Source organism: Nicotiana tomentosiformis, chromosome 8 (assembly GCF_000390325.3).
Source record: "Nicotiana tomentosiformis chromosome 8, ASM39032v3, whole genome shotgun sequence".
In the NCBI taxonomy this organism is placed as follows: Eukaryota; Viridiplantae; Streptophyta; class Magnoliopsida; order Solanales; family Solanaceae; genus Nicotiana; species Nicotiana tomentosiformis.
Window position 1 is genome coordinate 86,387,742 of NC_090819.1, and position 18,106 is coordinate 86,405,847.

The following is an 18,106-nucleotide window of genomic DNA, read 5'->3' on the forward strand; positions in this document are numbered from 1 at the left end:
CGAAACTTATCAAATCACGTCCGATTGACCTCAAATTTTGCACACAGGTCACATTTGACATTACGGACCTGCTCCAACTTCCGGAATCGGAATCCAACCCCGATATCAAAAAGTCCACTCCCAATCAAACTTTCCAAAATTTCAACTTTCGCCATTTCGAGCCAAATTCAACCATGGACCTCCAAATCACAATCCGGACGCACTCCTAAGTCCAAAATCACCCAATAGAGCTAACGGAACCATCAAAATTCTAATTCGAGGTCAAATGCTAAAAAGTCAAACTTGGTCAACTTTTTCAAATTTAAAGCTCCCTAGTTGAAAATCATTCTTCCAAATCTGTCCTGAATAACCTGAAAACCAAAACCGATGATTCACACAAATCAAAATACATCATACGGAGATACTCACGCCCATAAACTACCGAGCGAAGTACAAATGCTCAAAACAACCGGTTTGGTCGTTACATTCTCCCCCACTTAGACATACGTTCATCCTCGAACATGTCCAGGGTTGTTCTCAAAGTCATCAAACCACCGTATAACATTGCCATGCACATACCCGGGGGTGATCTCATGTCACCCTATCCCATATAGGCCCGACAACACAACATAACTAAAAACTTTCAATTCAACCTAGCCTACAAGCCTTCGAATCCAATTTTCCAACATCCGCAATTTCTATAAGATCAGAATCTCGCATCTACACACTGTATAGTCTGAACGAGCTGTACCAAAAGCCATAACCATAACTCAAATACCACATAGCTCAAATGCTCGAAGCAAAGATTTCTAATCACAGTAGCTACTCAAATCAACCCAATACCGGTAACAACCTCATATCAAACAAAGTCTCGTTCTAAACCTCCGTACACTGCTAATGATGAAAGAAATATGCAGAACTCATAACCATTCATCAGATCAACAAGTCATGGTACTCCAACTCCTTCGACAAGAACTATAGCAAATTTCTAAGCCGACTTTCGATATTATCCTTCCAACCATGCTAAAATCAATTCTGATAGTATTCATTCTAGGTACAATGACCTCATCTCATCCAGCACGACCACATAGCAATGTATCTCAATGATGAGATAATGTACTCACACTCTAAGAATACTCAATCTCACTATCTCGCATTCTCTCTCACTATGCTCAATGCTCATCACACTCAATCACTTAGTGCTGTATAACACCTGTTGCGGCGTGCATCCCGATTCATATATGACCATAAGGCCCGTTGCGGCGTGCAACCCAATCCACATATATATAGTTGACTGCGCTCACTGAGGGTGTGCAGACTCCGGAAGGACTCCTTTCATCCCAAGTGCTATAATCCGCACGGACAACTCACGTGTTCCACGGACAACTCACGTGCCATAATATCAATATCTGGAATCATACGGACAACTCACGTGCTGCACGGACAACTCACGTGCTATAATATCAACATCTGGAATCGCACAGACAACTCATGTGCTGCACGGACAACTTACGTGCGATAGTGACAACATCCTCACAAATAGGCCCCCGACGTCACTCAGTCATCAATCTCTCGAGTCTCACTCACGGGCTCATAATGTCATGAAACTAGCCCGGCAATTATAATATGATATATCAATAAATAATAACTGAGACTGAGATATGATATGAATACATGAATATGACTAAGTAAGATATATCAATGAAATCGGTGAGATGACAGCAAGAAAACGATCACTATGGGTCCTAACAATATCAGCATAAAGCTAAACATGATATTTAGCATGATTGACAGCTCAGTTACTTTATCACATGGTGATAACACAGATATCAACAAACTAGGGCCACTATACAATGCCATGGAAACAACAGAGTCCCAATTCACATAGTGCACGCCCACACGCCCATCACCTAGCATGTGCGTCACCTCAATACCAATCACATAACACGTATTTTGGGGTTTCATACCCTCGGCTCCAAGATTAGAAGAGTTACTTACCTCGAAAGGGCCAATTCCAACATCGAGCAAGCTAAGCGATGCTCCAAAATGCCATCTCGCGCGTTCTGACCTCTGAACGGCTCGGAACCAACCAAAAATAACTCAAATACATCAAACAATACTAAAGGAACCAATCCCGATCGAAAAGGATCAAATCTTGAATCAAAAGCCCAAAATCGACCAAAAGCCCAACTCAGGCCCGTACCTTGAAACCTGACAAAATTTACAAAATCTAACAACTCATTCAATTACGAGTCCAACCATACTAGTTTCACTCAAATCCAACTCTAATTCGATATTCAAAACTCAAAAATTCATATTATGAAACTTTAGGCCAAAACCCCCAATTTTCTCTTTAACATTCACAATCCAATTACCAAAAATGAAGGTAGATTCATGAAATATAACCAAAATCGAGTAGAGAACACTTACCCCAATTCTTGTGATGAAAATTGCTCCAAGAATCGCCTCAATCCGAGCTCCATAGCTCCCAAAATGTAAAAATGTCTGAAACCTTCGAAATAAAGTACTATATACACTGCCCGGATGTCCTCTTTCGTAAACGCGGGAAAACCATCGTGTTCGCGATGAACAAAACTCACACTGCCACAAAAGACTCTATGCATTCGCGATGCACCCCACGTGAACACGATGAACACTGGTTCCAAAGCTTTGCGAATGCGACTAACCTTACGCAATCACATAGAAGATCGCTCAAATTCCCAGTTGCCAACCTCAACACTACGCGAATGCAATCCTCGATACGCGAACGCGAAGAGGACTTGCCCTAACTCTACGCGAACGCAAGACATACTTCGCGATCGCGAAGAACAATTTGCTGCTGCCATCAAAATACACTACGCGTTCACGACACTTGCCACGTGAACGCGATGAAGAACTTAGACACCAGAAAACAGCATAACACAACAGTACCAAAATGAAGAAAAAATGATCCGAAATCAATCTGAAACATGCCCGAGCCCTTCGGGCATCCAAACATACCAACAAATCCCATAATATAACACGGACCTACTCGAGGCCTCAAAACACACATAACAACATCGAAATGACGAATCACACCTCAATTCGAATTCAATGAACTTTGAAACTTCAACTTCCACAACCGATGTCGAAACCTATCAAATCACATCCGATTGACCTCAAATTTTACACACAGGTCACATTCGACATTACGGACCTTCTCCAACTTCCGGAATTGGAATCCGACCCCGATATCAAAAAGTCCACTCCCGCTCAAACTTTCTAAAATTTAAATTTTCGCCATTTCGAGCCAAATTCAACCACTGACCTCCAAATCACAATCCGGACACGCTCCTAAGTCCAAAGTCACCCAACGGAACTAATGGAACCATCAAAATTCCAATCCGATGTCAAATACTAAAAAGTCAAATTTGGTCAACTCTTTCAAAATTAAAGCTCCCTAGTTGAGAATCATTCTTCCAAATCAGTTCCGAATAACCTGAAAACTAAAACCAACGATTCACACAAATCAAAATACATCATACGGAGCTACTCACACCCGTAAACTATCGAGCTAAGTGCAAATGCTCAAAATGACTGGTTGGGTCATTACAAGAAGTCTATACGTCTATTGCCCGCATGGAGATAAATTGTTTGCTGATCTCTTTGGTGGTGCAAATTAAGTGGAAGATCCATCAACTAGATGTCAAGTAGCCTTCTTGAAGGGCTATCTTGAAGAAGAAGTCTATGTTGAACAACCATTGGGCTTCATGGTCAAAACCCATGAAGATAAAGTGTTGAAGTTGAACAAAGATTTATTAGGATTAAAGGAAGACCCATAGGCATGGAATAGTCGCGTCGACAAGAATTTTCAAGACAGTGGGTTTACTCGTTGTCTCCATGAATATGCTTGTCACGACCCAATTTCATCATAGTCCGTGATGGCGCCCAATACCGTTGTTAGGCAAGCCAACACTGATAAATCTAGTGGTTTCCACTTTTAATGTGTTTGCAAAGTAATAATTTTCCTCATTTATAAAGGATTTAGAAATTTACTACTGTAAGGTAATTAAACAAAAGCAACTGAGTGCAAATCGAAGTCACAATAATAAATCCAAAATCATAAGTCTACTAGTGTGTGCCAAGACCTGGTGTCAAAAGTGTGTGGGCTACTAGCAGAATAAACAAAAGAATACTAGTCTACTGTCTCAAGGAAATAGACAGAAACATAAATCCAAAAGAGAGAGACTTTGGCTGCTGCTGAACGGCTCGGAAGGGCATCTCACCATGTAGTCTAGAGCTAGAAGTCAAACGTGCGTGCCAGACTGTTAACCAGATGCACCTGCCTCAGATCCTGCACATCAAGTGCAGTGTGAGTACATAAACAATGTGTACCCAGTAAGTATCTAGTCTAACCTCGAAGAAGTAGTGACGAGGGGTCGACTTCGACACTTACGAAGGGTCAACAAAAAAAAACATAATAATGTGAAGTTCTAATAAAGCAGGTAATATACAATAATGATAGAGCTCAAAACAAGAAGTAAGTAAGCAAATCCTTCTTTCAAGTAAGAATCAAACCATTTCTCTCATTTATTCCTTTCACCTTTCAAGTCTGTGAAACATTATTAAATATAACAAGGGATTTCGGTATCACTACGCACGAGTTATGTCGAGGACGTACGGCCCGATCCAAATATACATAATAATATATTGTGCACTGCTGAGGGTCGAACTTCCCGAACCATATAATATATCAATAATTCCTGCCGAGGCGAACGACCCGCTCCCATGATAGTAGTGGAAGTTTATCCCGCTCGCGGTTGAACATATAACTTCTCAATTCATCGTAGTATTTCTCAATTCCTTTATAAAAATAAGAAATTCAACTTGGGGCCTTAAATATTGAGACCTCCAACTTCCACTTTAATCCAACAACTAGTAAGCATAAACAAGCAACGATATCAACAAAGCATGGTGTAAGCCTAAATCTACCCGGACCTAAGCATAAATAGTAGCTACGCACAGACTCTCGTCACATCCTGCATATGTAGCCCTCACAAATAGAAGTACATATTGATTAAGTTCACTTTTGCGGTTAATTCTCTCTTACAAGGTTAGAAAAGAGACTTACCTCATCTCAAAGTCTACTTCCCGGTTCAAGAATGCGCTCACTCCCTCAAGTAGGTGCCGAATCAATCCAAACTAATCAAATAATATACAAACTAATCAATACGTGTGCAAGAGTTCGTGTTCCAACTATTAAAGTGGTTACCCAACCCTAAATGCAAGATTCTAAAAATTCACCCTCCGGGGCCCACGTGCCCGTATTTCGGAAATTTTCGAAGAAAGTTGTTATCCATAACCTTAGAAACATAAATATATGATTTTTACTAAGTTCCATAACCATTTTCGTGCTAAAATCCCATTTTTATTAAACCCTAGGTTTTTCATCTAAACCCATAATTTCTACCAATTTTCATGTTAACATTTACCCATAATCTATGTATTAAACTCCCATTAAGTATAAATGACTTACCTCACAAGGCTAGGTCGAAATCCCTTCCTTAAATGCTCTCTAGTCTCCCAAGAGTGAAACAAATGGCCCCAAAAATGCCTTTAAGTCCCGATTTTAAATTTACTGCCCAGCTGCCCTCCGTCATCGCGAACGCGGAAGGGACCTCGTGTTCGCGAAGGCAAACTGTTCAAGCCCCTGAGACGACTCATCGCGAATGCGACCAACGCTAGGAAAATGCGGAGGCTGGCTTGGCTTAAGCTTCGCGTACGCTAGGGTTTCTCCGCGAACGCGAAGAACAAATAGCGACCCAAGCCCAGCCTAGGGTACTCTACGCGAACGCGAGTCGCCTCATGCGAACGCGAAGGTCACAGGTCCCAGACCTTCGCGATCGCAGACTAGCTATCACGAACGCATAGCACAAAATTCCCCAGCCCCCAATTCCTTCTACATGAATGCAAGAGTCCTTCCGCATTCGCGAAGAAGGAAACCAGAACTGGAATTGTCTGGTTTTTCATACTTAGTTCCGAGGGGTCCGAAACTCACCCGAGCCCCTCGGGACCCCATCCAAAGGCACAAACAAGTGTGAAAACATGATACGGACTTACTCAAACTCTAGAAATGCAAAAATAAAAAACGAAACTAAGAATCGTACTCCAAAACCAATTGAATCAAACTTAACAACTTCAAGTTCTTCAATTTACGTCCAACACGCCGAAACTTACTGAAACTACTCGGAATGACACCAAACTTTACGTGCAAGTCTTAAATGGCATTACAGAACTATTCCCTATCTTGGAATTCCGTTTGGACCTCGATATCACCAAAACCCGCTCCAAACCAAATTTAAAGAACTTTTTAAAACCTTCATGAATCAACTTTCACTATTAGGCGCCGAAACGCTCTCGGGTTATCCAAAACCCGATCCGAACATACGCCCAAGTATGAAATCATCATACCAACCTATTGGAATCACCAAATCTCAATTCCGAGGTTGTTTACTCAAAATGTTGACCGAAGTCAAACTTGGCCTTTTAAGCCAACCTTAAGGAACCAAGTATTCCGATTTCAACCCGAACCCTTCCAAATCCCCCCTAACCATCCTCGCAAGTCATAAAACAGTAAAAGCATGTACGGGAAGTCTTATTTAGGGTAACGGGGTTCTAGAAAGCAAAACGACCGGTGGGGTCGTTATATTCTCCACCTCTTAAACAAACATTTGTCATCGAATGGGTTTAGAATCATACCTGAAGTGTTGAATAAGTGTGGATATCTGCTCTGCATGTCCTCCTCGGATTCCCAGATCGCCTCCTCGACTGGTTGGCCCCTCCACTGGACCTTTACCGCAAAAATCCTCTTGGATATCAACTGGCGATCCTGCCTATCAACTATGGTAACTGGCTCTTCTTTATAACCCAGACTCTCATCTAACTGAATCGTGTTGAAGTCTAACATATGTGACAAGTCGGGATGATACCTCTGGAGCATAGACACATGGAAAACCGGATGAACTTCCGATAGACTGGGAGGCAAATCAAGCTCATAAGCAAGCTCCCCGACTTGCCTCAACACCTCAAATGGACCTATAAACCTTGGACTCAACTTGCCCTTTTTCCCCAAAGCTCATGATCCCCTTCATCGGCGAGACATTTAAGAGAACCTTCTTGCCTACCATAAATGACACATCACTCGCGTTCTGATCCGCGTAACTCTTTTGTCCGGACTGTGTTGCACGAAGTCGCTCCTGAATCAACTTTACTTTTTCCAAGGCATCCTTCACCAGATCGGTACCATATAACTTAGCCTCATCGGGCTCAAACCACCTGATAGGAGAAGGACATCGCGGATCATATAAAGCCTCAAATGGAGCCATCTCGATGCTGGACTGATAGCTGTTGTTGTAAGCAAACTCAGCCAAAGGTAAGAACTGATCCTACTGTCCCCCAAAGTCAATCACATATGCTCTGAGCATGTATTCCAAGATCTGAACTGTCCGCTCTGACTCCCCATCGGTCTGTGGATGAAACGCAGTGCTGAGCTCTACACGGGTCCCCAACTCACCCTATATGGCTCTCCAGAAATGCGAAGTGAACTGAGGGCCTCTATCTGATATGATGGAAACAGGCACACCGTGCAATCGAACTATCTCCCGAATATAAATCTGGGCCAACCTCTCTAAAGTATAAGTAGTTGCAACTGGAATGAAATGTGCTGACTTGGTCAACCTGTCAATAATGACCCAAACTGCATCAGACTTATGCAAGGTCCACGGCAACCCAACTACGAAGTCCATAGTAATGTGCTCCCTTTTCCACTCCGGTATAGTCATCTGCTGGAGTAAGCCACCTGGCCTCTGGTGCTCATACTTAACCTGCTGGCAATTTAAGCACCTAGCTACATACTCAACTATGTCTTTCTTAATCCGTCGCCACTAATATTGCTGCCTTAGGTCCTAATACATCTTCGTAGCACCTGGATGAATAGAATACTGATAACTGTGCGCCTCCTCTAGAATCCTCTCCCTCACGCCATCGACCTTAGGAGCACATAGACGACTCTGGAGGCGAGGGACACCATCTTCGCTAATAGAAACCTCCTTGGCACCACCCTGTAGTACCGTCTCTCTAAGAACTTCCAAGTGCAGATCATAAAACTGTCGATTCTTGATCTTCTCCAATAGTGAAGACTAGGCAACAACACACGCAAGGACTCGGTTGGGCTCTGAAATATCCAACCTCACAAGTCTATTTGCCAAGGACTGAATGTCCAAAGCTAGTGGCCTCTCCTCTGCTGAAATGAATGCCAAGCTACCCATACTCTCTGTCTTCCTGCTCAAGGCATCTGTGACTACATTCGCCTTGCTTGGATGATAAAGAATAGTGATGTCATAGTCCTTCAGTAACTCAAGTCATCTGCGATGCCTCAAATTGAGATCCCTTTGCTTGAACAAGTGCTCTAAACTACGGTGATCAGTGTAAACCTCACAAGGCACCCCATATAGATAATGCCTCCAAATCTTAAGAGCATGAACAATTGCGGCCAACTCCAAATCATGCACAGGATAATTCTTCTCATGAAGCTTTAGTTGACGTGAAGCATATGCAATAACTCGCCCCTCCTGCATCAATACACAACCCAAGCCAATGCTTGAAGCGTCGCAATACACAGTATACATCCCCGAACCGGAAGGAAACACTAGAACTGGTGTTGTAGTCAAAGCTGTCTTCAGCTTCTGAAAGCTCGCATCACAATCATCGGTCCAACGGAACGGAGCACCCTTCTGGGTCAATCTAGTAAAAGGTGCCGTAATAGATGAGAATCCATCTACGAACCAGCGATAATAACATACTAACCCGAAGAAGCTCTTGATCTCAGTCGCCGAAGTAGGACGAGGCCAACTCTGAACTGCCTCAATCTTCTTGGGATCCACCTTAATTCCCTCACCTGATACAACATGCCCCAAGAATGCCACAAAATCTAACCAAAACTCATATTTGGAGAACTTAGCATATAACTTCTGTTCCCTCAAGGTCTGAAGCACCACTCTCAAATGCTGCTCGTGCTCCTCCATGATACGTGAGTAAATCAAGATGTCATCAATGAAGACAATAACAAAGGAATTGATATGAGGCCTGAACACCCTATTCATCAAATCTATAAATGTCGTTGGGGCATTAGTCAAGTCGAAGGACATCACTAGAAACTCATAATGGCCATATCTAGTGCGGAAGGCAATCTTCGGAACATCTGAGTCCCGAATCTTCAACTGATGGTACCCTGATCTCAAGTCGATCTTGGAGAACACCCTAGCACCCTCCAATTGGTCAAACAAATCATCAATACGTGGCAACGGGTTCTTGTTCTTAATGGTGCCTTGTTCAACTGGCGGTAATCAATGCACATACGCATAGTCCCATCTTTCTTCTTCACAAATAATATTGGTGCACCACAAGGTGATACATTCGGTCTGACGAACCCCTTGGCTAGCAACTCTTTCAAGTTGTTCCTTCAACTCCTTCAATTCTTTTGGAGCCATACGGTATGGTGGGATAGATATAGGATGGGTACCTGGAGCCAAGTTAATACAGAAGTCGACATCTCGATCTGGTGGCATGCCTAGAAGATCAGAAGGAAACACATCGAAGAACTCTCGGACTACTAGTACTGAATCAATCGCCGGAGACTCTGCAGTAGAATCCCAAACATAGACGAGATAAGCCAAACAACCCTTCTCGATCATGTGTCGAGCCTTCATAAAAGAGATAACCTGACTAGATGTATTGAAAGACGAACCCTTCCACTCCTATCTAGGCATCACTTAGGTAACAGTCTTGGCATGGCAATCAAGGATGGCATGATATGGGGATAGCCAATCCATGCCCAGGATGACCTCAAAGTCGGTCATATCAAGCAACAGAAGATCCGCTCTAGTCTCGTATCCACAGAATATGACCACGTAGGATCGATAGACCCGATCCACAATAATAGAATCGCTCACATGAGTGGACACATAAACAAGAGTACACAAGGACTCATGAGGAATATCCAGAAAATAAGCAAACAGAGATGACACATACGAATAGGTAGACCCTGGATCAAATAATACTGAAGCTTACCTACCAAGAGAGAAATAATACCTGTGATCACGGCATCTGCTCTGGTCGGAAAAGCATAAACTTTGGATAGAGCGCCACCTGGTTGGCCTTCACCTGCCCGACCTCCACCTCTGGGATGACCCCTACCCACCTGCCCCCCGCCTATGGGCGGCCGGACGACTGGTGCGGCTACTGGAGATATAAACATGGGTTGCTGACCCTGTTGTACTGCCTTGCCCTGAAGTTTGGGAAATGCCTCTTCATGTGACTATGATCCCCGCACTCATAACAACCTTTCAGAGCAGTGGACTGTTGCCTTGAAGTCTGACCCTGATGTCCTAAATACCCACTGGAAGGACCCTGGATAGCTGGTGGCCGATATGAACTCTTTGACATGGCACTGAAGTAGGAACTGGAGGAACCCTGATGACCGGAGTACCCATTGAAAGAAACCTAAATAGCTGGCGGATGGTAGGAACTCTCCGGCATAGCGCTGAAATAGGGTCGCGCTGGAACACCCCGAGGAGGTGGTGGTGATGGATGTGGGGGCCTGCTAGGCTGACCCCTCCAAAAAGGACCTCTGCCCCCAGCTGGGGCACCTCTAAACTCTCCAGAAAAACGGGACCTCTTGTCCCGCTGCATCTTCTCTCTACCCCTATGATGGTAACCCTCAATCCTTCGAGCAATCTCCACTACCAACTGAGAAGAAGTCCCCATCTTAACCTCCCGGGCTATAGTAGCCTGAATACCTGAGTGAAACCATGCAACAAACCTCCGCACTCGCTCCGCCTCAGTAGGAAGTATCATAAGTGCATGGCAAGATAACTCAGAGAATCTAGCCTCATAATCGGTCACTGACATCTGACCCTGCTCGAGCCACTTGAACTGACACCGCAACTCTCCCCTTTGGGAGGGTGGGATATACCTGTCCAAAAATAGGTGGGTGAACTGGTCCCAAGTCATGGGAGGAGAATCTTGTGGTCTACCAAGAAGATAAGCCTTCCGCCACCTACGCATGTTGCCCTCCAACTGAAAGGTAGTGAAATCCATCCCGTGAGACTCCAATATGCTCATGTTGTGCAGTCTATCCATGCACTTATCAATAAAGTACTGATGATCCTCATGTCGCTCACCCCTAAAGACCGGAGGGTGAAGCCTAGTCTATCTGTCCTAAAGCTTCTGCGGCTTGCCGGCAGCAACTGGTCTAGGTTCAGGCATAGCCGCTGCAACCAGCTGGGCCCCGCCCGTGGGTAGTGTACTCGGGGTCTGATATACGGCAGCTGTATGCCCAGGTGCCTAAGCAGTAGGGGTCTGTGCTCCCCCTCCCGCCTGATATGTGGCTGGGTCTACTGGAAATAAACCAGCCTGGGACATAGAATCCATGAACCGTAGCATACGGCCCATGACCTCCTTAAAGCCCGGTGCTAACGTGAAATCTACCGGGGTTGGCTCTGCGGCGGGCACCCCGCCCTGCTTCTCAATAATGAGATCCTCTACTGGATCCACTGGTGGTACAACTAGGGAAACTTTGGGTCGTCCTTGTCCCCTACCTCGGGCTGGTGCCCTCCCCCGATCTTAGCCTCGGCCTCTAGCTACAGCGGGAGCAGCCCCTCCCAGGTTTAGAACGTCTGCTGCGCGCGTTCTCACCATCTGTGAGAGAATAAGAGGAAGAAACTTAGTACACCATCAACTGCATGATAGGAGATGAATGAAGAATAGTTTCCTAACACCCTATAGCCTCTCGAAGTTAAGTACGGACATCTCCGCACCGATCCGCAAGACCCTATTAGGCTTGCCCATAACTTGAGAGACCTATGTGAACCTAGTGCTCTGATACCATGTTGTCACGACCCAATTTCAACATAGGCCGTGATGGCGCCTAACACCGTTGTTAGGCAAGCCAACACTGATAAATCTAGTAGTTTTCACTTTTAATGTGTTTCCAAAGTAATAATTTTCCTCATTTATAAAGGATTTAGAAATTTACTGTTGTAAGGTAATTAAACAAAAGCAACTGAGTGCAAATCGAAGTCACAATAATAAATCCAAAATCATAAGTCTACTAGTGTGTGCCAAGACCTGGTGTCACAAGTGTGTGGGCTACTAGCAGAATAAACAAAAGAATACTAGTCTATTGTCTTAAGGAAAAAGATAGAAACATAAATCCAAAAGATAGATACTCCGGCTGCTACTGAATGGCTCAAAAGGTTAGCTCACCGTGTAGTCTCGAGCTATAAGTCAAACGTGCGCGCCGGACTGGTAACCAGATGCACCTGCCTTAGATCCTACACATCAAGTACAGAAGTGTAGCGTGAGTACATAAGCAACGTGTACCCAGTAAGTATATAGTCTAACCTCGAAGAAGTAGTGATGAGGAGTCGACTTCGACACTTACTAAGGATCAACAAAAAAAACATAATAATGTGAAGTTCTAATAAAGCAGGTAATATACAATAATGATTGCGCTTAAAACAAGAAGTAAGTAAGCAATTCCTTCTTTCAAGTAAGAATCAAACCATTTCTCTCATCTATTCCTTTCACCTTTCAAGTCTGTGAAACATTATTAAATATAACAAGGGATTTCGGTATCACTACGCACGAGTTATGCCGAGGAAGTATGGCTTGATCCAAATATACATAATAATATACTGTGCACTGCCGAGGCGAACGACCCGCTCCCATGAGAGTAGTGGATGCTTACCCCGCTCGTGGTTGAACATATAATTTCTCAATTCATCGTAGTATTTCTCAATTCCTTTATAAAAATAAGAAATTCAACTTGGGGATTTAAATATTGAGACCTTCAACTTCCACTTTAATCCAACAACTAGTAAGCATAAACAAGCAACGGTATCAACAAAGCATGGTGTAAGCCTAAATCTACCCGGACCTAAGCATGAATAGTAGCTATGCACGGATTCTCATCACATCGTGCGTACGTAGCCCCCACAAATAGAAGTACATACGGATTAAATTCACCTATGGGGTTAATTCCCTCTTACAAGGTTATAAAAGAGACTTATCTTGTCTCAAAGTCTACTTTCTGGTTCAAGAATGCGCTCACTCCCTCAAGTCAGTGCCAAATCAATCCAAACTAATCAAATAATATACAAACTAATAAATACGTGCTCAAGAGTTCATATTCCAACTATTAAAGAGGTTACCCAACCTTAAATGCAAGATTCTAAAAATTCACCCTCCCCCCCTCCGGGCCCACGTGCTCGAATTCCGGAAATTTTCGAAGAAAGTTGTTACCCATAACCTTAGAAACATAAATATATGATTTTCACTAAGTTCCATAATCATTTTCGTGGTAAAATCCCATTTTTATTTAACCCTAGATTTTTCATCTAAACTCATAATTTTTACCAATTGTCATGTTAAAGAGTACCCATAATCTATGTATTAAACTCACATTAAGTAGAAATTACTTACCTCACAAGGCTAGGTCGAAATCCCCTCCTTAAATGCTCTCTAATCGCCAAGAGTGAAACAAATGGCCCCAAAAATGCCTAAGTCCCGATTTTAAACTTACTGCCCAGCTGCCCTACTTCATCACAAAAGCGGAAGGGACCTCGCATTCGCGAAGGCAAACGGTTCAAGCCCCTGAGACGAATCATCGCGAACGTGACCAACTTTACGCGAACGAGGAGGCTGGATTGGTCTAAACTTCGCGTACGCGAGGGTTTCTCAGCGAATGCGAAGAACAAATAGTGACCCAAGCCCAGCCCAGGGTACTCTACGCTAATGCGAGCCACCTCACGCGAAGGTCATAGGTCCCAGACCTTCGCGAATGCATACTAGCTATCGCGAACGCGTAGCACAAAATTCCCCAGACCCCAATTCCTTCTACGCGAACGCGAGAGTCCTTCTGCGTTCGCGAAGAAGGAAACCAGAACTGGAATTTTCTTTTTTTCACACTTAGTTCTGAGGGTCTGAAACTCACCCGATCCCCTCGGGACCCCATCCAAAGGCACCAATAAGTCTGAAAATATGATATGGACTTGCTCGAACTCTCGAAACACGAAAATCAATAACGGAACTAAGAATCAGACCCGAAAACCAATTGAATCAAACTTAAGAACTTCAAGTTCTTCAATTTACTTCTAATGAGCCAAAATGTACTAACATTACTCGGAATGACACCAAATTTTATGTGCAAGTCTTAAATGACATTACAAAACTATTCTCAGTCTCAAAATTCCATTTGGACCTCGATATCACCAAAATCCGTTCCAAACCAAATTTAAAGAACTTTTTAAAACCTTCAAGAACCAACTTCCACTATTAGGCGCCGAAACGCTCCTGATTTATCCAAAACCCGATCCGAACATACGCCCATGTCTGAAATTATCATACGAACCTATTAGAACCGCCAAATCATGATTCCGAGATGGTTTACTCAAAATGTTGACCGAAGTTAAACTTGGCCTTTTAAGTCAACCTTAAGGAACCAAGTATTCCGATTTTAACCCGAACCTTTTCAAATCCCGAACTAACCATCCCCGCAAGTCATAAAACAGTAAAAGCATGTACATGAAGTCTTATTTAGGGGAACGGGATTCTAAAATTTAAAATAACCGGTCGGGTTGTTATAATGCTCTTTACCTTAAAGTTAATACTAATGGAGATATCTTGCTTGCTTGTCTTTATGTTGATGATCTTATTTTCACGGGTAATAACCCAAGTTTGTTTGAAGCTATTAAGAAAGACATGTCCCGTGAGTTTGAGATAACGGACGTAGGGCTCATGTCATACTATTTGGGCCTAGAAGTGAAGCAAATGGAGGATGGAATTTTTGTATCTCAAGAAAGCTATACAAAAAGGATATTGAAGAGGTTCAACATGCTTGATTGCAACCCCGTGATCACACCGATGGAGAATGGGACAAAATTATTTAAGTTTGATAAAGGAGAAAAAGTGGATACCATATTTTTCAAAAGTCTTGTGGAAAGTTTGAGGTACTTGACTTGTACCAAGCCAGATATACTCTTTGCAGTTGGAGTAGTAAGCCGCTTCATGGAAGCTCCTACCTCCACTCATTTGAAATTCGCTAGAAGAAGTTTTCGTTACCTAAAAAGTACGATTGAGTTTGGACTATTTTATTCTTCTTCTAGTGATTTCCACCTTATGGGATTTTGTGATAGTGATTATGCGGGAGATATTGATGATAGAAAAAGCATATCTGGCTTTGTATTTTTCTTGGGTGATTTTGTTATTTCTTGGAGTTCAAAGAAACAATCTATTGTTACTCTCTCGACTTGTGAAGCTGAATATATAGCAGCAACATCTTGTACATGTCATGTTATTTGGCTGAGAAGATTATTGAAGGAGCTCAATTTACCACAAATTGAAGCTACAGAGATTTGTATTGACAATAAATTCGCACAGGTACTCGCGAAGAATCCGGTGTATCATAATCGAAGCAAGCATATAGATACAAGGTATCACTTCATCAAAGAAAGCATTGCCAAGAAGGAAGTCGAGCTCAAATATGTGAAGTCTCATGATCAACTTGCGGATATTTTTCTCAAGTTTGACAATTTTTAGAGATTGAGATCAAGTCTTAGAATGAAAAAGAAAAATCAAAATTAAGGGGGAGATTTGTGGGACCCAATTCAAATAAAAGAAATAAAAGAAAAAAATAAAGAAAATTGTGATTGAAGGAAAAGAAAGTTAGGCGCCAACTGTCTTAGAATTGCAAATTGCATTTGAAATTTGCAAGAGATCTGTTAGACCCATAAAAAAGGAAACAAAGAAAAAAATGAAAAAAGTTGCATAAGGAAAATTGGGGGGCGGAAAAATTTGCCAAGTTGGGTGGCTAAACTTTGCAAACTGTTGAACCAATCTGATTGGTTGGATTGGTGGCAATTTTTCCTATAAAATGAGCTATTCGTTCCTCATTGAAAGCACACCAAAATAAGAGAGAGGCAAAAGACTTACCTCGTTCTCATGCTCACTTCCGATTCACAAATACGCTCTAAATCCTCAACTGGGTGCCAAACAACCCAAAACTAGCCAAATATTATATAAATTAATCAATATATACTCACAAATTCATAATTTAATTATTAGAGTAATTACCCAACCCAAGTTGGAAGATTCTTAAAATTCACCCTCTGGGCCCACGTGCCCGGATTCCGGAAATTTTGAAAATAAATGTTACCCATAACCTCACGAACTCAAATATATAATTTTTACCCAATTCCATAATCATTTTCGTGGTTAAATCCTATTTTTATCAAAACCAAGGTTTTTCAACTAAACTCATAATTTTCACAATTTTACATGTTAAAATCTATCATAGGAATTACTTACCTTCAATAGCTAGGTGGAAACCCCTCTCCAAGAAGCTCCAAATTCGGACCACACAAGTGAGAAATGAGAAAAATGGGTCTAAGTCCCGTTTTTAAAATGTTTCAGCCCAGGAGTTCTTATACGCGATCGCGATAGGGCATCCGCGATCGTGAAGGCCAAAAAGGCCAAGCCCATAAAAATACCTTTCACGAACGCGAGAAAGGCCATGCGAACACAAACGCGAATGCTTAGCAGGCATGCCCAACACGAAGGCGATGGCCTCAACGCGAACGTGAAGGCCATCAACTGAACCCCCCCCTCCCCAGCTGGCCTCTCACTTCACGAACGCGAAGGCCAGTGGCCCAGAACACCGCAAATGCGGTCTCCATCTCGCGAACACGTAGGGAAAAACTCCACCCAGCCCCATTCCTTCATCCCGAACGCGATTACTTTTTCGCATTCGCAGAGAAGGAAACCATAACAGAAATTTCTAAAGTTTCCAACTTAACTCCAGGCAGTCCGAAACACACCCGGGCCATTCGGGACCCCTGTCCAAATCTACCAACAAGTCCATAAACATGATACGGACCTGCTCGATCTCTCAAAACTCGTAAAATAACATTGAAACTAAGAATCACACCCCAAAACCAAATTGAATCAAATTATGAACTTCAAGTTTTCAACTTGCTCCGAATGAGCCGAATCATACTTGGACTACTCGGGATGACACCAAATTTTGTGTGCAAGTCTTAAATCACCATACGAAATAATTCCTAGGCTCGGAATCACAAACGGACCTCGATAACATCAAAACCTACTTCAAACCAAATTTAAAGAACTTGAAAACTTTCAATGCGCCAACTTTCAATATTAAACACTGAAACGCTCCCGGGTCATCTGAAACCTGATCCGAACATACACCCAAGTCCAAAATTATCATACGAACCTATTAGGACCGTCAAAGCCCAGTTTCGAGGTCGTTTACTCAAAATGTTGACTCAAGTCAAACTTAACCATTTTAAGCCAATATTAAGGAACTAAGTGTTCCGATTTCAACCCGAACCCTTCCGAACCCGAAATAACCATCACTCCAAGTCATAAAATGGTAAAAGCACATACGGAGAGTCTTATTTAGGGGAACAGATATCTAGAAAGTAAAACGATCGATCGGGTCGTTACAGAACCTGCGCAGGATACAACTAACCTTCCTCTCCAACCAATATAGCATCTCCTTCTTCTCAAGAAAGTTCAAATGAACATCTGCAAAGGATGAATAGTATTTAAGAGCTCTATGAGGACACAGAAGAAGTTACTAATTTTGATTTTTTATGTTGTCTCTTTGTTGATAGTGAACCAATTTGATGAAGCTATTACAGATAAAAGGTGGAGACAATCCATGGATGAGAAGATCGATTCAATATAGAAGAACAACACTTAGGAGTTAAAAACTCTTTCCAAGGGACAACGAGCAATTGGAGTAAAATGGGTATATAAGAAAAGGAAGAATGCTTATAGAGAAGTGGAGAGATACAAAGCACTACTTGTGGCTAAAAGCTACAAGAAAAGTCAAGGCATTGACTATGAAGAAGTTTATGTACATATTGCCCGCATGAAGATAATTCGTTTGCTCATCTCTTTGGCGGCGCAAATGAAGTGGAAGATCCATCAACTAGACGTCAAATCAGCCTTTTAGGATGGCTATCTTGAAGAAGAAGTCTATATTGAACAACCATTAGGCTTTATG

The 18,106-nt window shown here is 42.6% G+C and overlaps 1 pseudogene; it reads left to right on the plus strand.

Annotated features, from left to right (window-relative positions):
• The window catches only part of LOC104092488 (large ribosomal subunit protein eL20y-like), a 174,233-nt pseudogene that overhangs the window by 154,779 nt on the left and 1,348 nt on the right, over positions 1–18,106 (plus strand).